At 34.8% G+C, this 24,000-nt stretch overlaps 1 protein-coding gene and 1 pseudogene across 1 annotated transcript in view; both read right to left on the bottom strand.

Moving 5' to 3' along the window:
- LOC136847775 (putative carbonic anhydrase-like protein 2) overlaps nucleotides 1-24,000 on the bottom strand; it is a 482,132-nt gene that overhangs the window by 397,467 nt on the left and 60,665 nt on the right. The gene's annotated exons all lie outside the window — the stretch shown is intronic.
- On the bottom strand, nucleotides 8,692-17,026 carry LOC136847539 (uncharacterized; annotated as a pseudogene).

Below are 24,000 nucleotides of genomic sequence, written 5' to 3'. Positions count from 1 at the left end.
GAACTTGAATGTACTGAAGTATGTCATTAGTATCCTGAACCTCTCTGTATAACATCCACACTTCATTTTTTTCTCTTTTCTCAGGAATTAGGTGTAACATCCTTTCCTTCTGAAACTAGTGGAAATACATTTTTCCTGTTGGAGAGTCTTTCCCCAGACTTTCTGCGTGGACAGTGAGAGACCACATGACCAGGCTTATTGAAAAAAAAAAAAAAAGAGATTAATTCTCAACCAAAGATATGGCTTTCTATAACGATACTTCTTCACAAAGGTAAATCTCAACTTCAAATGAAAAACCACGTAAGAACCGTTCCAAAATCACTTTTGAAATAACTTCCGCAATTTGTGAGCATATTAAAAGAAATCTTGCCTGCTTTCGTCTTGAAACTCCTGAACAAGTTTTATAATACAAGGGAATAGGTTCATTACACTTTAAAACTTCTTCCATAATATTGACGCTGCTGTAGTTAAAGACAAACATGTGGAATTACCTTTAACTTTAAGATGAATGAAAATCTCATAAGGGTAAATTTCACCAAATTCTGGTACTAGCCTAATTTTTTAGAGATCAAACCAGCTGCAGCCTATCTCTCTCCGCCATTGCAAATACACGGTCTTTCTAACCTTTTAAGTTCTATCAGTCTGAGTGTTCTAGCCTTTTCAGTTCTAGTTCCCTATCTTCCTTATCCAGTTCACACTCGTACATCTTTATCCAATATCCCATTTATTTTATCCTTCATCCAGTACCGCCTGATTTCTCAACAGAAACCCAGCGTTCTTTCGTTCAAGTACCCCTTAACTCGACCGGTGATTCAACGAATTTGGCAATAAACTTACGATTCCAAAATATGAAACTAGACAACGCACTGATGCACGAACATCAATTCGCCACCGCACGAAACTAATGGTAAATAAATGAAACTACCACTTACAGCACTTCTCTTGCCAATAAATGTTGTCTGGGAATATTACTGCAGTCACAGGCTCAAACTAAGACTTTGCTACCCTCTTAAGGTCCAGTTAACAGTCGCCCTCGTAAAAAGACGCAGTCAACAATCTACCATTGTTAATATTACCTAAATTACATTTTTTCCACATAGGAAGGCACAAATACACCACTGGGATTAAGTAAATATAATTAAAAAGCCAACATTAACGTTTAAAACATTTTAGGTAGCACAGTGACATACATGGAACCGAATTTCGAAAATACAGTGCCAACAAAGAACTGTATACATCCTAACAGGCCTCAATCCTAAATATAACTTGGAATAATTTAGCGTGATTTTAAACCCCCATATCAAAGCGATGTCGATGGAAAGAAGGTAAGACAAAACCAACAAACGAACCAGTTACAACATACACCAACGAGAGTACGTCAGCACCTGATCAACCAAACCGTCTCTACCAAGGCCAAGAGAAAGAGAAGGTCTGCTCACTTCCCCTATATCCCCCATGTAGGCGGAGCTTTGTCTACCCCCTTGCCGTCCTTGCAGTGGTGCCGCAATGAGCAGGTACCTCTAAGATACGTCATCGCCTACGCAGTTACCCCAGGTGGGTGGCTACCCCACCCAATGGGGTAGACCTTGTCTCTCTTGGCCTTGGTCTCTACAATACGTGCTTCCTTCGAAGTAACCTCGTACCTTCACAAGCATGGAGTGTAAAGAGCAAGCATGGCATTACTAGCTAACGGCTACCTCTTCCATACCCCTTGGGGTGTTATCCAAATGTCCAGATTTCGTAATTTATGGAACATAAATATATTGTAACATAACCTCAATTATATTTCATATGTATTACAATAAACTTCATAAAACAAATTTTTAAAATAAGGAAAACACAAACATGATCATATAAATTTAATCAAGCAACTCAAAATATATATATATATATATTTATAGAGATATAATCAAGGTAAGGACAGACTGTCATATATATATATATATATATATATATAACATATATATATATATATATATATATATATATAAATATAAATATATATATATATATACTCTATATAGAGAGAGAGAGAGAGAGAGAGTTAATGCGTAGGCACTGGGCGCATAGCAAGTGGAAATTAATCTAAACATTCTTTGTCATTAATATCATATATAACAACAATTACTCAATTTTTTCAAAGAAACTTCAGCTTTTCAGCCGCATGTTGGGTAGGTTTGTTTCAAGGGGGAAAATGTATTTTTGTAATTTGATTTTACGTTCGTTTTTATAATTAAAATATATTGTTTTACTGCAGCCTTGAAAATGCAATGGAATATTGCGAAACGCCGTCAGCCACAATAGAGGATGTTAACTGTTCGTGTGCACTTATTTGCCCTTGATGTCTATAAATATATATATATATATATATATATATATATATATATATATATATATATATATATATATATATATATATATATAATGGGGGTAATTTGTCAGTGCTCCTCATGTGGTGCACTGTAGGCATTACTATACCTCCTTTCATGTTCTCTTTCTTCCATCTTACTCTCCACCCTCTCCTAAGAACTGATTCTTAGTGCAACTGCGGGGTTTTCCTCTTGTTACACTTTCAGTATATATATATATATATATATATATATATATATATATATATATATATATATATATATATATATATATATTATATATATATACATATATGTATATATATACATATACATATATATATATATATATATATATATATATATATATATATATATCACATGCATATATATAATATTCCTAATTTTATTGAAAATAGACAATTTATGACTCCGGGATAGCGGAGAATTCTGTGAATGGTGATAGTGAAAAATTTGACCTCAAAACAAGTGGGAATGAGGTCCTGGAGGAGTTACGTGGCCATATGAAAGAACTAGTTTTATCTTAACGTAATAACATTAATACTGATAATGTTCCACTGAAAACAGTTAATGATAATTCAATACCCTTCAATAAATATGCAACAGTTATCCCTAGCAATCTCTTAATATTACGAAGTGTTCCTTGCCGGTATTAATCTACTGAATTCCATTCTAGCGGTGAGCAAATACATAATGCACCAACTCCTCAGTGTTCAAGTGTTCGATGGAAACCTTCGTTCCTAGAAATAAGCTGAAATGGACGTCACCAAACTCTATGAACCTTCACAATACAGATTTCATTATTTCATTCGACAAATGGCCAAGCCATGGAACGCGTTGGCCATTCAGGATAGTTCTGAAGAGAGAGAGAGAGAGAGAGAGAGAGAGAGAGAGAGAGAGAGAGAGAGAGAGAGAGAGAGACTATTTATTTGTATCTAATAATTTTTTTGTTCAGCACCTGGACGCTATCTTACTGCACCTGAATTAACTTATTACTCTAATTCATTTTATTATCATTATTACTAGACAATTTCATACCATTACATACCGAAACATTTTCAAAGAAATTACAGATAAAATTTCATTGAAAAGCGCAGTATATCATGAAATAACATATAACAGAAGATGGACTTACCAGTCTTAAAAGAAAACGAGTTTTACATGTATGAGTTACTATAGTAAACAATCAGGAGGGATGACATAAAATTTATTATCTTTTTAAACGAATACGATATATATATATATATATATATATATATATATATATATATATATATATATTACACATATATATCTGTATATATAATATTTTACTTTAAACCACTATTCCATTATGGACTTGAAAATATGGTTTTCTTATGCTTTAATGTATGCTTTGGATGTTTTTGACATTCGTTTCGTTAACATTTGAGTACTTTTAGAGATAATGGACCCCACCCATTTATTTAACAATTTGGGGGACCACAGTGGAAAGCGTGGTTTTTGAGCAGGGGAAGACGAAAAACGAGTGAAATCTAAAGACCTTAATCCTGGAGTTAGTTCTCAGTTATATTAAGGTAATTTCATGCAAGGTTTTAAAACTAATATCATGCACTACGGTAAGGACATAGTACCCCAGGTTTGGTTAGGTTAGGTCATTTGGAGGCGAAACGAACGTCAGCAACGTTCAAAGAACACATTAAGACAGGAAAATATTTTCAAGTGCAAAATGCGATAATGCTTTAAAGTGAAATTACCTAACCTAACCAAACCTGGGGTAGTAACTATGTCCTTACTCTAGTGCATGATGTTTGTTTTAAATTCTTCCATGAACTTAATATAAATGAGAACTAACTACAGGATTAAGGTCCTTCGATTTCACTCGTTTTGTCTTCACCAAAACCACGCTTTCCCACTGTGGTCCCCCAAACTGTTAAAATAATGGATGGGGTCATTACCTCTAAAAGTACTCATTTGCTACTTAAACGAATGTCGAGAACATCCAAAGCCCATATTAAAACATAAGAAAACCATATTTTCAAGTCCACAATGCAATAACGGTTTTAAAGTAAAATACCATGAACCTACATATATATCATTATATATATATATATATATATATATATATATATATATATATATATATATATATACTGTGTATGTATGTATATATATATATATATATACATATATATATATATATATATATATATATATATATATTTAATGTGTATATGCATATATAAACTTGCTAAACAAATTTTATCTGAATAAAATGCACATACGATGCAAAGGAAATAAAGGCTTGAAATGAGACAGGAGCATAACTTTATACGAGCCAGAATCATTCAAAAAGTTCTCCATCTACGGAGAAGAATAGTAATAAAAACCACTTACATAACTTCACAATACATTCAATTGCTTGCTTTACTGTGCGGCAAGCGAGTCCCTTTGAAATTCAGTAGATGCAACAAATATCTACAAAGACAGCACATGAGCGCTGGCCGGGACGTTCTGACATATCAACCAACAGTGACTATTTGAAGTGGAAGTGGAATATAAGAGTTTAGGCTAAAGGCCAAGCACTGGGACCTATGAGGCCATTCAGAGCTGGAAAGGAAATTGGGAGTAGGTAGGTTTGAAAGGTGAAATAGGAGGAAACCTCGCAAGATGGATAGCAAGATGGAAGAGAAATAATATGAATGGAGGTTCAGTAAAAGGAATGAAAGGGGGTTGCAGTTTAGGGGCCGAAGGGACGCTGCAAAGAACCTTTCGTAATGCCTACAGTGAAGAAAACTTTCATCAGCCAATAGGCGACCAGCATCCCGCCCCGGCCAATCAAAATTTAGCAAGACGCCTACCCACTGCTGACCCTCGACTATATATTGAGCAGACCCGACTATCAACATTAATCTACTCCTACCCTCAGCCGTGAACATATCCAGTTAGAACTGGCAGAAACATTGGCGAAATAATTATATACTCTACTTGACAAATACATATTGTTTTTTTAACTCTACGGACCATGTCCTCCATATTTAAATATACGGATATAAGCAGTCCCTGAATTTCGACTATTTCCCTACTGAAGATTAAGAACATCGGAACGTTACTTGCCTGATGCAGTAGCAGAGAAAAATCAATAATTAGAAAAATAGAGAAGACTGTACAAACTAAATGCAGCAATTTCATCTGACATTACCTGTTTAAAATAGGATCTTCTACCGATATTATTATTATTATTATTATTATTATTATTATTATTATTATTATTTTACAACCCTAGGTTTCTGTAACCTACAGTAATAAAGAATAAAGAATTTCTACTGTAAGAAATACGCTGTTTTTTATCCACCAAGATATGAACATTGGCCGACAATTGACCAATGTTAATGTGCAGGAAAAATTGAGAAAACTCAGTATAAAATCAATTCGCATAATCCATACTATTCAACATTATTATTATTATTATTATTATTATTATTATTATTATTATTATTATTATTATTATTATTATTGCAACGATCAGCACTGGAACTGTCGAAACATAATAATGATCACACTCCCCGCTATGGCGGTGGGAATAACGCTAAAATATCTCATCCCATCTCTGGGAAGTGTTTCGTACACAGCCAACAAAATTAAGCTGGTGCTTTTCTACACAGTGAGGTAAACAATAGGTGTTGCTACACACTGAGTACGACTGTAGGAACGTGCAGTTCATTACAAATCTGTTTTTCATTTCTTGCTATTGATTTGTGAAGTACTTCCATTCATTAAGAAACAAATGATAAGGCCACTGATTTGGGAAACAAATAAGAAGCTTAATGCCTTGGAATGACAAAAGAGAAAAAACAAACAGATCGTAACACAAGATAATCAATACCAATTCCAATATGTGCCTCGATGAATAATGGGATATCTGAAGCAGAGTCGAGCATCAATAAAATATATCCGGTTTTATGACAATAAATAATGCATTCGTATATCTACCAGCTTTAATTTCAAGCACTCACTTATAAAATGACACGATATTTAGTGGCTGGTTTCAAGAAATGTGTTCTATTCCTTCGACAAGGAATATATAAAAATGGACAAGGTTAATACATTAGTCACGCGTGGTTTTAATAGACCATACGAAATGGCAAGGCAACCGCAGTGACCTGGCTGACCTTTAAAAAATATGTTTGTACGTATGTATGTATGTATGTATGTATGTATGTATGTATATATATAAATATATATATGTATATATATATATATATATATATATATATATAAATATATATATATATATATATATATATATATGGCTCAAGGAATAGAAGGAACAATAGTCGCTGCCACATTTACACATGAACTGCTGAATCGTGGATGAACACCTCTACATAAAACTTCCACATCACTTGCCGCTTCAAACACCTGTACGGAAGACTCACCAATACCCTTTTGAACCCCCTACACGACCTGTGCCACTCACTTGCTCCCTAGATGTTGAGGCCCCTCCTTTCCAATACCTCTCCCACCAGGCCTATCAAGTCCTTTCTAAGTGCTTCTCTTCTTCCTCCCAGCACTTCGGCATTGCATGTACTCTTTAGACCAACCTTTCACCATCCTTTCTTTCCATATGACCAATCCATATCAAAGCACACTGAGCCATCCTTTCACCTTCACTAACACCTTCAGCACCCTTTCATATTTCCACATTTCTCTGCTTTCATTTCTTACACCACAAATACTATGTACTCATTCATTTCTACAACTTACTCCTTTTATTTTTCTGTAAAAGAAAACTATTGTGCTGGCTTTGTCTGTCCGTCTGCACTTTATTCTGTCCGAACTTTTTCTGTCCTCCCTCAAATCTTAAAAGCCACTGAGGCTAGAGGGCTGCAAATTGGTTTGTTGATCATCCACCCTCCAATCACCAAACATACCAAATTGCAGCCCTCTAGCCTCAGTAGTTTTTATTTTTATTTAAGATTAAAGTTAGCCATAATCGTGCTTCTGGCAACGATATAGGATAGGCCACACTGGGGCAGTGGTTAAAGTTTCATGGGCCGCGGCTCACACAGCATTACACCGAGACCACCGAAAGATAGATCTATCTTCGGGGGCCATGACAATACGCTATACAGAAAACTCGACTGCGCTGAAGAAACTTCGGCGCGTTTTTTACTTGTTTTCATTCGTATTCAACATCCACACTTCACTTCCAAAGAGGTGACTTGGTTCAGCAATCCCTTCATACATTCCAACCTTGGTTTCCTTACACACTCCAAGTTTCCTGCTAATCTCTGCCTACTCTGTGACTTGCCTCTTTTTTATCCTACCTTCATATGAAATACTAACCCCAAAATTCTTATATTAACCTACTGCTTCCATTCTATCACCGTTCACAACAACATTCATTGCTCTGTTTTCCTGGTTGAGCTTTTTATAAAATATGTTTGTACGTATGTATGTGTGCATATATATATATATATATATATATATATATAGTATATATATATATATATATATATATATATATATATATATATATATATATATATATATATATATATATATATATATATATATATACATATAATATATAATATATATTATACATATACAGTATGTATATAGATATATGTACTGTATATATATGTATGTATATATATATATATATATATATATATATATATAAACATATAAATATAGATATACCCTCATAACCTTTCTTGCTCATATTTACTCTAACTCGTATGTATATACGTACTCACGTACTGAATATGTATGTATGTATGTGCAATACTTCAATTTTAATAAGTGACTGGTAGCTGGATGTGCAAACCATGATATCACAACGCTACTCTATGAATGATCAAGTGAAAACAAAAATAACCAATCGTCTGCTTGAAGCAAGCGGCCAGTTCCCAAACCAAAAATTACATATAAGCAAAATTACATATAAACACCAGTTTATATTACAGTGCCAATCAATTTCGAGTTTGCATCGCAACAAAGCCAATGCAAATTATGTTCCTGATTTAACTTTGATCCAAGATCGAAAATGAAGATAAAATAATTAAAAGCACGGAATCATCAAACTAATCACCTCTAGGCATTTACCCTTAAGAAATCTATCAAATTAGTCACATCAGTGATTAAATATATAACATTAATTATAAAAATTTCAAACTACTGAGTTAAGCTGTCATAAGATATGACCAAAAATTTGAAAAAAAAAAAAGATACATTACCAGGTAATAAAAATTCTACAAGAAATAATGAGGATGGCTGTCCTGCACTTCAAATAACACTTTATAAAAAGGCTGGCTGTCCTTTATAAAAAGCTGGCTCAGATAACACATCTGTCAAATAACACTTTATAAAAGGCTGGATGTCCTACTTCAAATAACACTTTATAAAAAGGCTGGATGTCCTGCACTTCAAATAACACTTTATAAAAAGGCTGGTCCTGTCAAATAACACTTTATAAAGCACTTCAAATAACACTTTATAAAAAAGGCTGGCTGTCCTGCATCTCAAATAACACTTTATAAAAAGGCTGGCTGTCCTGCACTTCAAATAACACTTTATAAAAAGGCTGGCTGTCCTGCACTTCAAATAACACTTTATAAAAAGGCTGGATGTCCTGCACTTCAAATAACACTTTATAAAAAGGCTGGATGTCCTGCACTTCAAATAACACTTTATAAAAAGGCTGGATATCCTGCACTTCAAATAACACTTTATAAAAAGGCTGGCTGTCCTGTTCTGCTGGATGTCTTCTCAAATAACACTTTATAAAAAGGCTGGCATGTGGATGTCCTGCACTTCAAATAACACTTTATAAAAAGGCTGGCTGTCCTGCACTTCAAATAACACTTTATAAAAAAGGCTGGCTGTCCTGCACAGATGTCCTGTAACTTCAAATAACTTATAAAAAAGGCTGGCTGTCCTGCACTTCAAATAACACTTTATAAAAGGCTGGATATCCTGCATTTAAAATCAAATAAAATAACACTTTATAAAAGGCTGGATGTCCTGCACTTCAAATAACACTTTATAAAAGGCTGGATGTCCTGCACTTCAAATAACACTTTATAAAAGGCTGGATGTCCTGCACTTCAAATAACACTTTATAAAAAGGCTGATTGTTCTGCACTTCAAATAACACTTTATGAAAAGGCTGGCTGTCCTGCACTTCAAATAACACTTTATAAAAAGGCTGGCTGTTCTGCACTTCAAATAACACTTTATAAAAAGGCTGGATGTCCTGCACTTCAAATAACACTTTATAAAAAGGCTGGATGTCCTGCACTTCAAATAACACTTTATAAAAAGGCTGGATGTCCTGCACTTCAAATAACACTTTATAAAAAAGGCTGGCTGTTCTGCACTTCAAATAACACTTTATAAAAAGGCTGGCTGTCCTGCACTTCAAATAACACTTTATAAAAAGGCTGGCTGTCCTGCATTTCAAATAACACTTTATAAAAAGGCTGGCTGTCCTGCACTTCAAATAACACTTTATAAAAAGGCTGGCTGTCCTGCACTTCAAATAACACTTTATAAAAAGGCTGGCTGTTCTGTTCAAATAACACTTTATAAAAAGGCTGGCTGTCCTGCAAAATAACACTTTATAAAAGGCTGGCTGTCCTGCACTTCAAATAACACTTTATAAAAAGGCTGGCTGTTCCTGCACTTCAAATAACACTTTATAAAAAGGCTGGCTGTCTTGCACTTCAAATAACACTATAAAAAGCTTGCACTGTCCTTATAAAAAGGCTGGCTGTCCTTCAAATAACACTTCAAATAACACTTTATAAAAAGGCTGGCTGTCCTGCACTTCAAATAACACTTTATAAAAAGGCTGGCTGTCCTGCACTTCAAATAACACTTTATAAAAGGCTGGCTGTTCTGCACTTCAAATAACACTTTATAAAAGGCTGATGTCCTGTACAAATAACACTTTATAAAAAGGCTGGATGTCCTGCACTTCAAATAACACTTTATAAAAAGGCTGGCTGTCCTGCACTTCAAATAACACTTTATAAAAAGGCTGGCTGTCCTGCACTTCAAATAACACTTTATAAAAAGGCTGGCTGTCCTACACTTCAAAATAACACTTTATGAAAAGGATGGCTTTCCTGCACTTCAAAATAGCACTTTATAAAAGGGCCTTAGTGAATCTCGATTCAGACTGTACGAAAATCGTAACGCTCTTTAAAAATAATGACGGTAGTTGCTTCGAACTTCGAAATAACATTTCGGAAAATATCGTCGTCTATTATTATAGATCTTACATTACTACTATTAGCTGCTCCTATGAATGCTCGGTGAGGCAAGCGACAAATAACAATGAAAATGTGATCACTGGAAAAATCACTCAGGACAAAAAAAACAAAATTAAAAAATAAATCACTCAGAAAAAAAAAATTAAAAATAAATTAAAAAAAAAATTAAAAATAAATTAAATATAAAAAATAAAAAGACCATGACCATTTTCAGATGACAAAAGCCCAGTAACTTCCAAGACTTCTTTAGCACGCGCGAGCAAAGCAGTTGAAACCAGAACCCACAAAGCCTTGGTAAAAAGATCACAATTCTTACCAGCAATAAAACACCGATAGGTAATAGGAAAAATACCCCTTTCGCTAATTTTCCCAAAAGTACCACATACAACAAAACTTCTTATCGTTAAGAACTCGTAGTCATTTTGAAGCAAAGAGACGCATATAATTGCAACCATCCTGTCGAATTCATCTTGAAAAGTATCGACCAAATTGCCATTATTGCTCGGCAGAAAACCGAACGAAACGACTAATGGCAGAAGGTGGTTTATTCGCTCGATGCAGTATCATTCAATCTGGAAGTAATCCACTCAGAAGCCATTAGTCATTCCCTTGTGGAATACGTGCGTTGTAAATTAGGCATTGTTTAGCACGATATATAGCAGATCCTTTCTCATGGTAAGTCTAGCCAAAACTCTGATACAGACATTCATACACGCAATTATACGTTATTAAGTATGAGGTTATTATGCTACACTGCGACTAATCTATTATTATTATTATTGTTATTATTATTATTATTATTATTATTATTATTATTCAGAGATGAAACCTATTCATATGGAACAAGCCCACAAGGGCCATTGAATTGAATAATCGAGCTTCCAAGGAATAAGTTGATCATTTGAAAGAAGTAACAGAAGATAATAGGAAAGACAGAAAGAAAAGATCGGTTATAAGAAAAGACAAAAAAAATGAACAAATTAATAAATAAACAGATAAAAAATTCATAGTAATGAAAGCACTTACTCTTACGGAGTATTCATGAGGGTATTGCCGAGCCAAGAAATTTCCACATTTCAGAAAAAAAGACTATTGAGAAAAACTAGACAGAAAAAAAAGACCTCTGCAACATTAAACGCATAAAAGGTAATAAAGATAATTAAATGAATCCCAGAGAAAACCTTTCATAAATAACGAATGTTTACCACCTTCACCCTCAAATGTATATGAGAGCAAAAAGCCTCAGTAAATAAAAGAATTAAACCCTCAAATGCGTGAGAGCAAAAACCTCATCAAATGAAAGAATTAAACCCTCAAATGTGTACGAGAGCAAAAAGTCTCAATAAATAAAAGAATTAAACCCTCAAATAAGTATGAGAGCAAAAACCCCAACAAGTAAAAGAATAAAACCCTCAAATGCGTATGAGAGCAGAAGCCTCAATAAATAAAAGAATTAAAAAGTAATAATGGCATAAAGGCACGCAAGAATGCAGCAGTAAAAAGGCAATCAGAACAATAAATTAGGGACAATCTACAGTTCTTACTAAAGCTATTCACTGATACTGTAGTTTGGTATTATTGTGCTTGTGTGTGTGAGTCATAGCCCCAGTGGCCTCTTAATATCTCGATTTCCGCACTGATTGGATAAGCCTAAAATACCAATAAAGGTACAAAGAAATTTGACGGCCAAAGGCGGAATTCGGGGCCCAAACCCGATATGTTAGTGAGGTTAATGTTAACCACTAGCCCACGTATGTATATACATATATATATATATATATATATATATATATATATATATATATATATATATATATATATATATATATATATAATGTATATATATATATAATAATATATATATATAATATATATATTACATATATACATATTTATATACATATACATATGTATATATATATATATATAAATATAAATATTGACATATATTTACATATCTATATATATATATATATATATATATATAAATATATATATTTATATATATTGTATAATTGTGTGTATATTTATATGCATAAATATGGTGTGTGTGTGTGTGTGTGTGTGTGTGTGTGTGTGTGTGTGTGTGTGTGTGTGTGTGTAATCTAACAGTTTAATATGAAAAAGGTCCAAAACAAACACGGAAATTTTAATAAGCAACAATATCTCAACTAATAATCGTCGACCTTCATATTGGCCGAAACATTTCTTAGTTTATTTTGTGGACCTTTTTTAAAAAATATATATATATATATATATATATATATATATATATATATATATATATATATATATATATATATATATATATATATATATTTATATATTTATGTACGTATCAAAAGGTATGAGATTCTTGGAGAGAATGCAGTATATAATACCAAGGGGATTTTTCGATTTATTACGGGTTAGATTTTGCAAGAAAGTTTATTCATTTAGGTTTTATTATTATTATTTTTTAAACGGACTGAGTTTTTCTTTTAATTAATGACACTGGTGTCAATATTCTACAACGTCACAAACCACAGAGAACATGTGTGCAAACAATCAATAAAGAGTATGAAAATCTTCCTTTAGACACCGAAGTACCGATTATTCCTTGCTTCAGAGTTATTACTATCAGCAAATAAAGCGCATGACGAATGTGGTGTAATATAGTTTGGAAAGAGTAAGGTATTGGTTCAACAACAAACTCATAGAAAATGACAGACAGAAAGATAAACAAAACGAGAAAACAGGAGTGAAAGAGGTGTGGGCAAATAAAAGGAAAAAGTGAAAATGGAGAGAGAGAGAGAGAGAGAGAGAGAGAGAGAGAGAGAGAGAGAGAGAGAGAGAGAGAGAGAGAGAGAGAGAGCACTATGGAGAAAGAATGCTATTAAGGTAAGCGCATCCATACGTATTTTCACCGTAAACAAAATCGAACACATGGAAACCGCATGCAACTCCCTGTAACTGCTGTACAATTCGCGCAAACAGGTAACGCCGCTCTGGTACTGCGCATGCGTCCAACGCACGAAGCGGCCCACAGTGACGCCACAAATCAGTCCTCGTTTCGCTTGCTCACGGTAAATATTTCCCTGCACGCCGAGCGGTAACCGATGGACTTGGAAACAAAAGTGCCAATGCTGGAGTAGACGAAGACAAGGCTTGATGCATCCAGCACCTGAAGATAACTGGAAGAATTAAGATTCGCAAAGAAAATTCGGGGAAGGTTTGATAATGAGAAGTTTAGCTAGAAGCATTCTGCTGCTTATCATGGGTAAGTTTTTCTTATGCCTTGATGCTTACCTTCAGTTTTAATTTATATGTCCCAACTACAATTAAATTTATGTATATATTCATCTTTTACTTTATTTGCTTATCTTTATGAAATAATTTACATATCTCCCACGTTACTTACTTTCTCTTCTTATTGCCAAAATTTTCCTGATTTAATTTTTCTCAATTCATGACATCTGTTTTAATGCGTGTATTTTTTTTTTTGTTTGCCCGTTTCTTTAAATTTACATTTTCATCTGTATTTCATTATCATCCCTATGGCTTCTAGTTTTTTCCAAATCCTTTCAACCCTGCCAGGTTAAAAGAAACAGTGAAAACTTGAGAGCTCAGATACCAAAACCCTCCGCCAATGTAAACAATGTAAATAACTGTTGTTACTAACGTGACCCACCTTTAGTGGAACTTTCGTTAAAAAAAGTAACAAATGTGCCGAAGTTTGCTTCGGCGCACTCGAGTTTTCTGTACAGCGTTAATGCTGTATGAAACCTCAGCTACGGCCCATGAAACTCTCACCCGCGGCTCATGAAACTTTCAGCCACAGCCCGGTGGTGGCCTCTGTTGTTGGCATCTATAGCGGTGCCGGACGCACGATCATGGCTAACTTTAATCTTTAATGAAATAAAAACTACTGAGGCTAGAGGGCTGCAATTTGGTATGTTTGATGATTGGAGGGTGGATGAGCAACATACCAATTTGCAGCCCTCTAGCCTCAGCAGTTTTTAAGATCTGAGGGCGGACAGAACAAGTCTGGACGGACAGATAGAGCCATCTCAATAGTTTACTTTTACAGAAAACTAAAAACAATTTTTGCACATTCATACTAATAAACAATCGAACAAATGCGCTCACCAGATACGCTTTAACACCTTTGCATATAATTACTGCTCCTTAGTCAGTGTAAAAGATCATGCTTATATAACAGATGATCCATGGGAGTGACACCCTCATGACGGAAGCGGAAAAAAAAAAAAAGAGAAAGGGAGAAAGAGCCTCAGCCAGGAGGGGAACGACAGGTCACCAACTTATCAAGAGCTCCCTTCACAACAAGATGCTCAAAACCTAGAAAGACTTGACCCGAAAGGAGTTCGCAGTTTCAAAGACCTTTGTCTTGCAATTCGGAAAGACACAGCAGTTGTGTCAGATCCACTATCATCAACATTATCACTGAAGGATGAAATCAACAATGGTGTTGCCACCCATCATATTCTACGCATTACAGAGAGATTGTGAGACTCCTAAACAATCACTATCAAAAGAAGGAAGATGGTGCTGGAAAGACGGAAAGGGGACGAATCATAAAGCTAGGCATCATTTCAACGCAAGTGCAGCCAGTAAGCGATACATAGTGGCTCAGTATCGTTTGAATATTTTATGACCTGTCTTGTACCGAAAACAAACGCGGTAAAAGAAAACAATTCACAAAGAAAGATAAGAAGAGCAAAAGGTGCTCGTCTAAGCTGTCCTTTTCCTTCGTACTTCGTTTTTTTACTCTTTGGCTCCCTGATTTCTTAACTGCCATCACCTCTCGCTCTCATCATGATGACTGGCTCTGTTCTATCCAAATTAAGCCACTTATAACCTAAAAAAAATTTCTTGCATATACAAAGAAAATAACCTAGGCTAAATCGAAATCAAGAAAAATCCCAACAGATGGATCATTCAACCCATACCACCTAAGAGTTGGGGCCTTTAAAACAGACAGCGAGTCAAATAGACAGCGAGTCAAATTTTTTATAAAAACTTCCCCTCATCCCCCATTTCCTAACTCTTATTGGCGGGAAGTTATTGTCGTAGTGTCAATACTATATTATCAGTTCAGAAGAATCAGCATTCGCTTTGAACGCGACATCATCAAATCATTCTAGTCATGGTGACTATTCTGAATGGCTCTAATACCGCTTTGTAAGTCACAGAAGCCATTTTGAATTCCCCAATACTGATCCATAAGAACCAGTGGTAGTCATTTTGAAAGGCAGGATATCAGCTCATAAGAATTCCAACGGCCATTTCGAACGATAAACCGTCCATTCATAAAGCGCAGAGCTCAGTTTGAATTATATAATATCCCTCCATATGAATCATAAAGCACAGTTTTAATGTTTTCCGTTCATAAAAAATAAAGTGACCAATACAATGCTTTGAGAACTATGACACTGGTTCAAAAAAAACTGACTTGGCTATTTATGCTAAATTCAAAATTTGCATTATCGATTTGCAAAAATCCCAGTGGCAATCTGAATTTCACATTTCTGTGTCGATACAGACTTTAGATTTATACAGACAAAATGTTTGTCGGTGGAGAAAAAAAATCTTTCACTGGATATTGCTGATTTAGGCGATTCTTGAAACTACACACAGAAAATTTGGAGGACCACAATGGACTCTGTGTTCTTCATGATTTGACGCACTGATTTCATTTCATTGGTGAAAATTAATTTTTGTTATATTTCTTGTCATCTACTGCAAAACTACAACAATCATTTATCGTAAAGCAATCTACAAAATAGCTGTACATACTAAGGCAGTATAAAAAAATTTATTTATCGTAAAGCAATATACAAAATAGCTGTACGCACTGAAGCAGCAGAAAAAATATATCTATCGTAAAGCAATATACAAAATAGCTGTACATACTAAAGCAGTAAAAAAATCTACTTATTATAAAGCAATCTACAAAATAGCTTTACATACTAAAGCAGTATAAAAAAAGCTATTTATCGTAAAGCAATCTACAAAATAACTGTACATACTGAAGCAGTAAAAAAATAAAGCTATTTATCGTAAAGAAATATAAAATTTTCTAATTCAACCACATTTGATTTGCAGATCCAAAGATCTGCAGGATTGAGGGATATACTACCATGTTTGTAATTTCTACCAAACAAAACCTAATTTGTCCCCAGTTTCGTGCCGTCTTTCATAAATTATATAAAAAAAAAATATTATTGGCAAATATTAGGAGGAATTACAGTCAGCAACAAACCCCTACCACTCCCCCTCACCCTTCTCCCAGCCCGAAAAGAACCCTAAAAGAGTTCAGAGGTCTGGTTAAACAAATCATTTATAACTAACCAATCCCCCTCCCCCTAAAAAAAGGTCGTCTGTAGGATCCATAACCTACACCCATACCAGACCAAATCCCCAAATGAACACCGAACTCTTTTTCTATTTTTCAACAGCAGCCAAGGTCATGGACGTGGAGTCTTGGTGCGACGGCGTGACCCCATCCTACGACGCCGCCGTCGCCGTCACCAAGACCATCATCGATGGCGTGGCCGTGGCTGTGGGCTGCCCTGGAAGCAGTCCTTACACTTCGACAGGAACTGGGAGGGTCTATGTAGCCGAATGTATGGGGGATACCTGGTCCCCAGGACAACAGGTGAACTGCTCCAGTACAGGTTGGTGAATTTAACTCTCTCTCTCTCTCTCTCTCTCTCTCTCTCTCTCTCTCTCTCTCTCTCTCTCTCTCTCTCTCTCTCAGTACTCAGTACACACACACACACATATGTATATATATGTTTGTGTGTGTGTGTGCATATATATATATATATATATATATATATATATATATATATATATATATATATATGTATGTATGTATATATAATATATATACACATACATACACACATTTATATACACGACTAGCAAGCGCCTAAAGAATGTGTCGATGTGTGAGAAAACACAGACGTAAATGACAGTATTGTTAAATATAGATAAAATTCCATAAGTCTCTAATAAGTGGTTCCGAGAAAAATATAACAGAAAAATTATCAATAAAGCAGATGATGAAAAGGAAAGAAAAGCTAATCATTCATGGCGATGTGATAAATTTCATATTGTGCTGCAAATGCCATCTTCTGCAAGAATCAAAGGGAATCATAAAAAAATATTCAGTAAAGTGGATTTTTCGAATGAATGGAGATTGTTTCAACTGAAGGTGCGGGTTTCAATGCCCGAATGAATGGAAATGTATAAATAGAAAATGAATTACCATCACCTTACTTCTTTGTTCGTTTTACCATACTGGAACTGAATTCTGTTGAAGCTAGCTCGTCGATGCAATGGCCCTTTTTTGGGCTGTTTCATGACAAAATGAAGATATTTCATAAAATAATAACAGGAACAAGAAGAATAAGACGTTTACCCTGACAATGGATAAGCAACTGAACATGACAAGGACAACAACAAGACATAGTTAAAACATAGTCACTCATTTGGAACAAACAAAAGTACAGAATACAATACCCCGACAGACAGCAGAATATGTCCGTGAGAAAACAATTACAATGCTACAAGAGAAAATAAATACAATATTCCGTGAGAAATCCGGATAAAATTTCCCATGAGAAGGCAGGCCACAACATCACATGAGAAAACAAATACAATGTTCCATAAAAAAAAACAGAGTTCCAAGAGAAAATACGTACAATGTTCCATAAAAAAACACACACAGTTCCAAGAGAAAATACGTGCAAAGTTCCGTTAGAAAACAAACACAGTTCCAAGAGAAAACAAATACAATGTTCCATAAAAAAACAAACACAGTTCCAAGAGAAAATACGTACAATGTTCCATACGAAATCAGAATATAATGTACCATGAGGAACCAGAATACAATTTCCCATGAGAAAACCGATGTAACGTTCCAAGACAAAACAATTAGAAAGCTCTCCTAGGAATTAAATAAATAACCTCCCGTGGGAAAACAGAATACAATTTCCTGGCGGAAACTAGAATACAAAGTCTCATAAGAAAACAGGATGCAATTTCCCATGATAAACGGCAATTTCTCATAATCTGTGAGAGGGGAAAAAGGAATCAAATGCACGTGAATGCGATGACATTTAAAACTGAATAGAAGTAACTAAAATCTCGTAAATAAATACGTTTACAGCACAGAAGCATGGCATTTTTACAAGGCAGCCTTGCAGCTTACTTGAACTGAAGGATCTCTACAGCCAAAAAAGAGACATTCCTCCTTGCTGTCGTGACAGCACTAGGACAAGTTATTAAATCAACAGTTCTTCCCAAGTGCCTTCAGAATGTGGCTTCCAATTTACGACAGGCTATAATTTTCCTTAATATCGCCATAAACATTGACAGTCGTCAATATTTTTTAACTAAAATGTTTAATTCTGCATATATCTTGTTATTTATTATTTTCAATGGAGTTTTAATACTCTTTTCTTCACTTTGCTTTATTTTTCCCCTCATAAAGACATTCTATTTCGGAGCATTCTTGTTTGTTCCGTACGAATCAATGCATATATTTAATGTCATTAAGAACACCAATAATAATACCATTCCAATGACATGGTCCAAACTAAAAATATTACTATCGGCAAGCACTGAACAATTCTTGCCACAAATCCACCTGGGTTGGAGAACAAATAAATCAAATCAAATCTGATTTTAAAAGCCAGGAAATAAGAAGCGATTAAGTGCATGAAACGAAACGACGGCAAATCAGTAAGTAACTTTACTCAGGTCATTAAGACATTGTGCATTAGACTCGAGTCACGTTTGCAGAACAAAGGCTTCTCACAGTTATAAAGAAATCACACGTATAAGGCAACGAGTACATTACTTCCTATTTAAAAGTTAAGTATACCTTAGTTTAACCAGACCACTGAGCTGATTAACAGCTCTCCTAGGGCTGGCCCAAAGGATTAGATTTATTTTACGTGGCTAAGAACCAATTGGTTACCTAGCAACGGGACCTGCAACTTATTGAGGAATCCGAGCCACACTATAGCGAGAAATGAATGTCTACCACCAGAAATAAGTTCCTCTTATTCTTCACATGCGGTCGGAGATTCGAGCGCGCGGCCAGCAGAGTGCTAGCTGAGAATGGAACCCACCTCCCAATGAGGAACACTTCCTATTTAGACTACTAGCTGTAGCTGGCGTATTAATGTGCAAAAAGAGTCATAATATCCGAGGCAGGTTGATTGATTTAGGATATACAGAGGAGGACAAAGAAGTCTACAGTCTAAAGTCTGTTCTTGTATAGCAAGTGAGACTGATCCCGCCAGTGTATTTCAGGGCCCGTGATTTCCAAAAAATATCTGAGACTGGATAATGCAGTCTTACAGCATCCGCAGTTGCTAGCTGTCTGATCAACACTCTGTTAGTTTGTTTGTGTGATAACTTGGGACCTAATCAAAAAATATTTAAAATTTTGAGACTCGAATAACCTTTATCAGCCTCAAAAAGATGTATAATTTTTCTCCATGACACTGTAGTCACCTCACTTTTCTTCCAAGATTCAGCTATAACATTTGTGAAGCACAATTTGTTCCAGAAACACTGGGCAACTGCTGCTACAATACAGCCCTTAATATATCGGTTGTGGGCATAATGCCTAAACATGGCTCAAGCCTTTTTAGAGCCATAATTAAGAAAATAATGTGCCCAGATTCAAATAAATGCTGGGCAACAAACCCACAGTAAGTGGCAGTTGTATGGTAAACATGAGGAGAGTTCAGTTTGATCAGTCCTTCGCCCCAATCACTTCCTAAATATGGAATGCTCTTCCTCGTCGTATTTCACGAATGATTTACCCTGCCATTTTTTAAAGGCCGATTTGTCATCCTGTTAAAGAGAAGCCAATAAGCGCTCTTCTCCTTCAGTAATCGAGCTTGATTAGGGCATTCCGTCATGGCCTCTTTGTAATATATTAAACAATAAAAAGCTTAAGCTTCGCACCGTTAAAAGTGAAGATTTGCATGTTTTCACTTTACCGCAATAGCAAGGGAAAAATAACAAGTCATTTCGACTTTGCCGGCGCGACCTAGTAAGCCTCGAGGTCGGTTTGGGAATTAAAAACAAGTCTTCATGATTGCATACAGAATGGTTACATCTACAGCAACAATCGTTAACTGCTTTATTTACAAGCAAGTATATACTGCTTATTACTACCGTGGTAAATGCATCTAGTCTTGATTTAATTCTTCGATCATTGTTCGCTGGCCAATTTGCCTCTGATACCCCTTCCTCTCCCTTTGTTTTGTCCAACTTATGTCAACGCTTCTTTCCAAGAAGTGTTGACACGATTGAAGACTAATCGAAAAGAGATGACACTGTACATATCCTATCTTTGGCTTTTAAGGGACTGTGGTATACTGTCATTACTAACAGTTTTAAAGATGTTATTTATTTTAAACATATTTAAGGAATTCTAATGAGCATATCAGGGCCAACAGTGAAAACATGAAATAAAGAACGGTTTGTTTTGGGACTCTGGGAATATGAAGCACGAAGGCAATTCCATAGATTTATTGTATAAGCTTATAATTTTCTCCTTTTACATAACCAAGGAAACTTACATTCAACCATGATGAAAAGTTGGAAATATCATACTTTCATCAGTTCATTAATCTCTGACTTGAAGAAATAAAGGCAGAAAAACTTGCAATTCAGATATTTAACAAATATGGCACATACCATATTTTCTCTATCGCAAAGAATATCATCAGGCCAGAGAAATGTCATTCTTGCCTCAGTTGGTTTGAAGAGTCCAGAAGTCCAATCCAGGACTCATATACTATTTAACAGGTTTCCATACTTGCGGGCTACCGCAAGGGAAAAAGAACAGGGGTTTGTGCTGGCATAAGGCCAGCTTAATCTAAAAACCAACCTGCCAATGCCATTCACTTTTCGTGTCCGGTAGTGGACAAAAAAAAAAATTAAAGCCGGCTGCATCTTGCAAATACCAGCGACTCCCACAGCAACCATACTGTTTGTAGCAACCTTGAGAGTAGCTAATGGCTTCATTCACTTGATTTGGAAAAAACATTGAATTTAAATGCAATTATTCACTGTAATCTCAAATATAATTACTTGCTGCACGGGTCTTTAAAATCAGGCTATAACGTTTGATGATCTTTCTAGGACCATTTCCCTCAATGAAATTCTTTCGACGGCTCAACAATTTAAGATGTCTTAGTCTTTCACATTCAGTTCCTTTTAGTAGTTAACATTATGCACCAAAGCAGCTTAGCACCCACAAGACTAAAGTCTGGCCCCATGCTTCAAACTCCCCAAAAGCTCTGGAGTCTGGCCTATTTTAGCATTACGCTGTCAAGGAACTAGAAACCCGAAAGTCCCCAGTGTCTGTCCTTTTTAAACCTTATGCTTAAAGGCACTACATACTGAAAGTTATCTCCATTCTGGGCTTCGGGCTTTATGCTCAATAAGTGCTAGTTACCCAAAAGCCTATAAAGTCTGACTTTTTCACTCATACTGCAAAGGCTCTGGACACTCGCAAGGTTCCAGTGCCCGGTTATTTAACATTAATCTGCCTTTTTGGCTGTAAACGACGCTAGTTACCCGAAAGGCTTCAGGGGTATTCCTTATGCTCTGGAATCAGTGGGTTCTTGGAGGGCTGCGTAACCTAGCCTTTTTTATCTCAGGCTTAAATTAAAAGGCATCTAAAACACTAAAGTCCATCTTATTAGCATAATTTTGTTAAACAAGAGTTTTCATGTAAACTGAGATAATCTGTTTCAAACGGGGTTATTACATATAATGATACAGAAATGGGCACTGTAACGGGGCAGTAATGTTCTACACAGAAATTTCAGTATAAGAGTTCAGTCTGTTATCATGGCACACTTGCAAATGAAAAGAGAATACATTAAGATTAAATTTCCACCTCAAGACATCTGTCAAAAACATCTTCGCCATGGTAACATTTTTTCCCATTTTAAAAATTACATTTCAAACTGAAACTTTTAAAGTATGAGTAAAGTCTACTAAACACACACACATACATAAATATACACACACCACACAAACACACACACATATATATGTATATATATATATATATATATATATATATATATATATATATATATATAATATATATATATAATATAATAAAATATAATATAATATATTATATATATATCAATATATATATATATATATATATATATATATATATATATATATATATATATGTGTGTGTGTGTGTGTGTGTGTGTGTGTTTGTGTGTGTGTATACAAATATACATGTATTTATAAATATATATGTATATATAATATATATGTATAGGCTATATATAATGCATATATATATATTATGCATACATACATACATACATATTTCTCCAGGCAATCATTTTCTTTACATTTCTCACTGTTTCATCGTAGCTGTCGGCACAGCCATGAACCAGACAGCCTGCACCGGCCAGCCGACGGCCCCCGGTAACTCGACTTTACTGACGCCGAAGATGACGGTGAACAACGCCAACGGTGCGCCCGAGGACGTGGCCTACTTCATGCAGTGTCAGCCGGGGCTCCAGTGGATTTCGGGGAGATCGGTCCAAGTGTCCTCGTGTAGATCCGGACAATGGTCGGATGTCCTAGACGTTTGTGTTCCAGGTGAGTTTAGTATTTTTTTGCTGAAAATTTTACTGAAATTCTAATTTAGGTTAGTTGGTTTTTTTTTTTTTTTTACCGAAATGTTAATTTGGGCTAGTTGGTCATTTTTTTACAGAAAATTTTACTGAAATTCTAATTTAGGTTAGCTGTTTTTTTTTTTGTGAAATGTTAATTTAGGGTAGCTATTATTTTTTATGTTGGTTGGTACTTTTTTTTACTGAAAATTCTACGGAAATTCTGATTTACGTTAGTTGGTATTTTCTTACTGAAATTTTAATTTAGGTTAGTTGTTATTTTTTACTAAAAATTTTACTGAAATTCTAATTTAGGTTAGTTGGTATTTTTTTACTGAAAATTTTACTGTAATTTTAATTTAGGCTGGTTGATGTTTTTATACTAAAAATTTTACCGAATTTCTAATTTAGGTTAGTTGGTATTTTTTGATTGAAAATTTTGTTAAAATCTTAATTTAGCTCAGTATTTTTACTTAAAATTTTACTGAAATTTTTATTTAGGTTAATTAGTATTTGTTTACTGAAAAATTTACAGAAATTTTAATGAAGGTTGCTCACTATTTTTTTAACTGAAAAATTCACTGAAATTTCAACTTAGGTTAGTTAGTGTTTTTTTTACTGAAAATATTACTTAATTTTTAAATTAGGTTAGTTAGTATTTATTACTGAAAATTTTACTTA

This window comes from Macrobrachium rosenbergii, chromosome 17, assembly GCF_040412425.1.
Source record: "Macrobrachium rosenbergii isolate ZJJX-2024 chromosome 17, ASM4041242v1, whole genome shotgun sequence".
In the NCBI taxonomy this organism is placed as follows: domain Eukaryota; kingdom Metazoa; phylum Arthropoda; class Malacostraca; order Decapoda; family Palaemonidae; genus Macrobrachium; species Macrobrachium rosenbergii.
The sequence above is the reverse complement of the archived record's forward strand: the minus strand, read 5'-3'. Positions and strand labels throughout refer to the sequence as shown.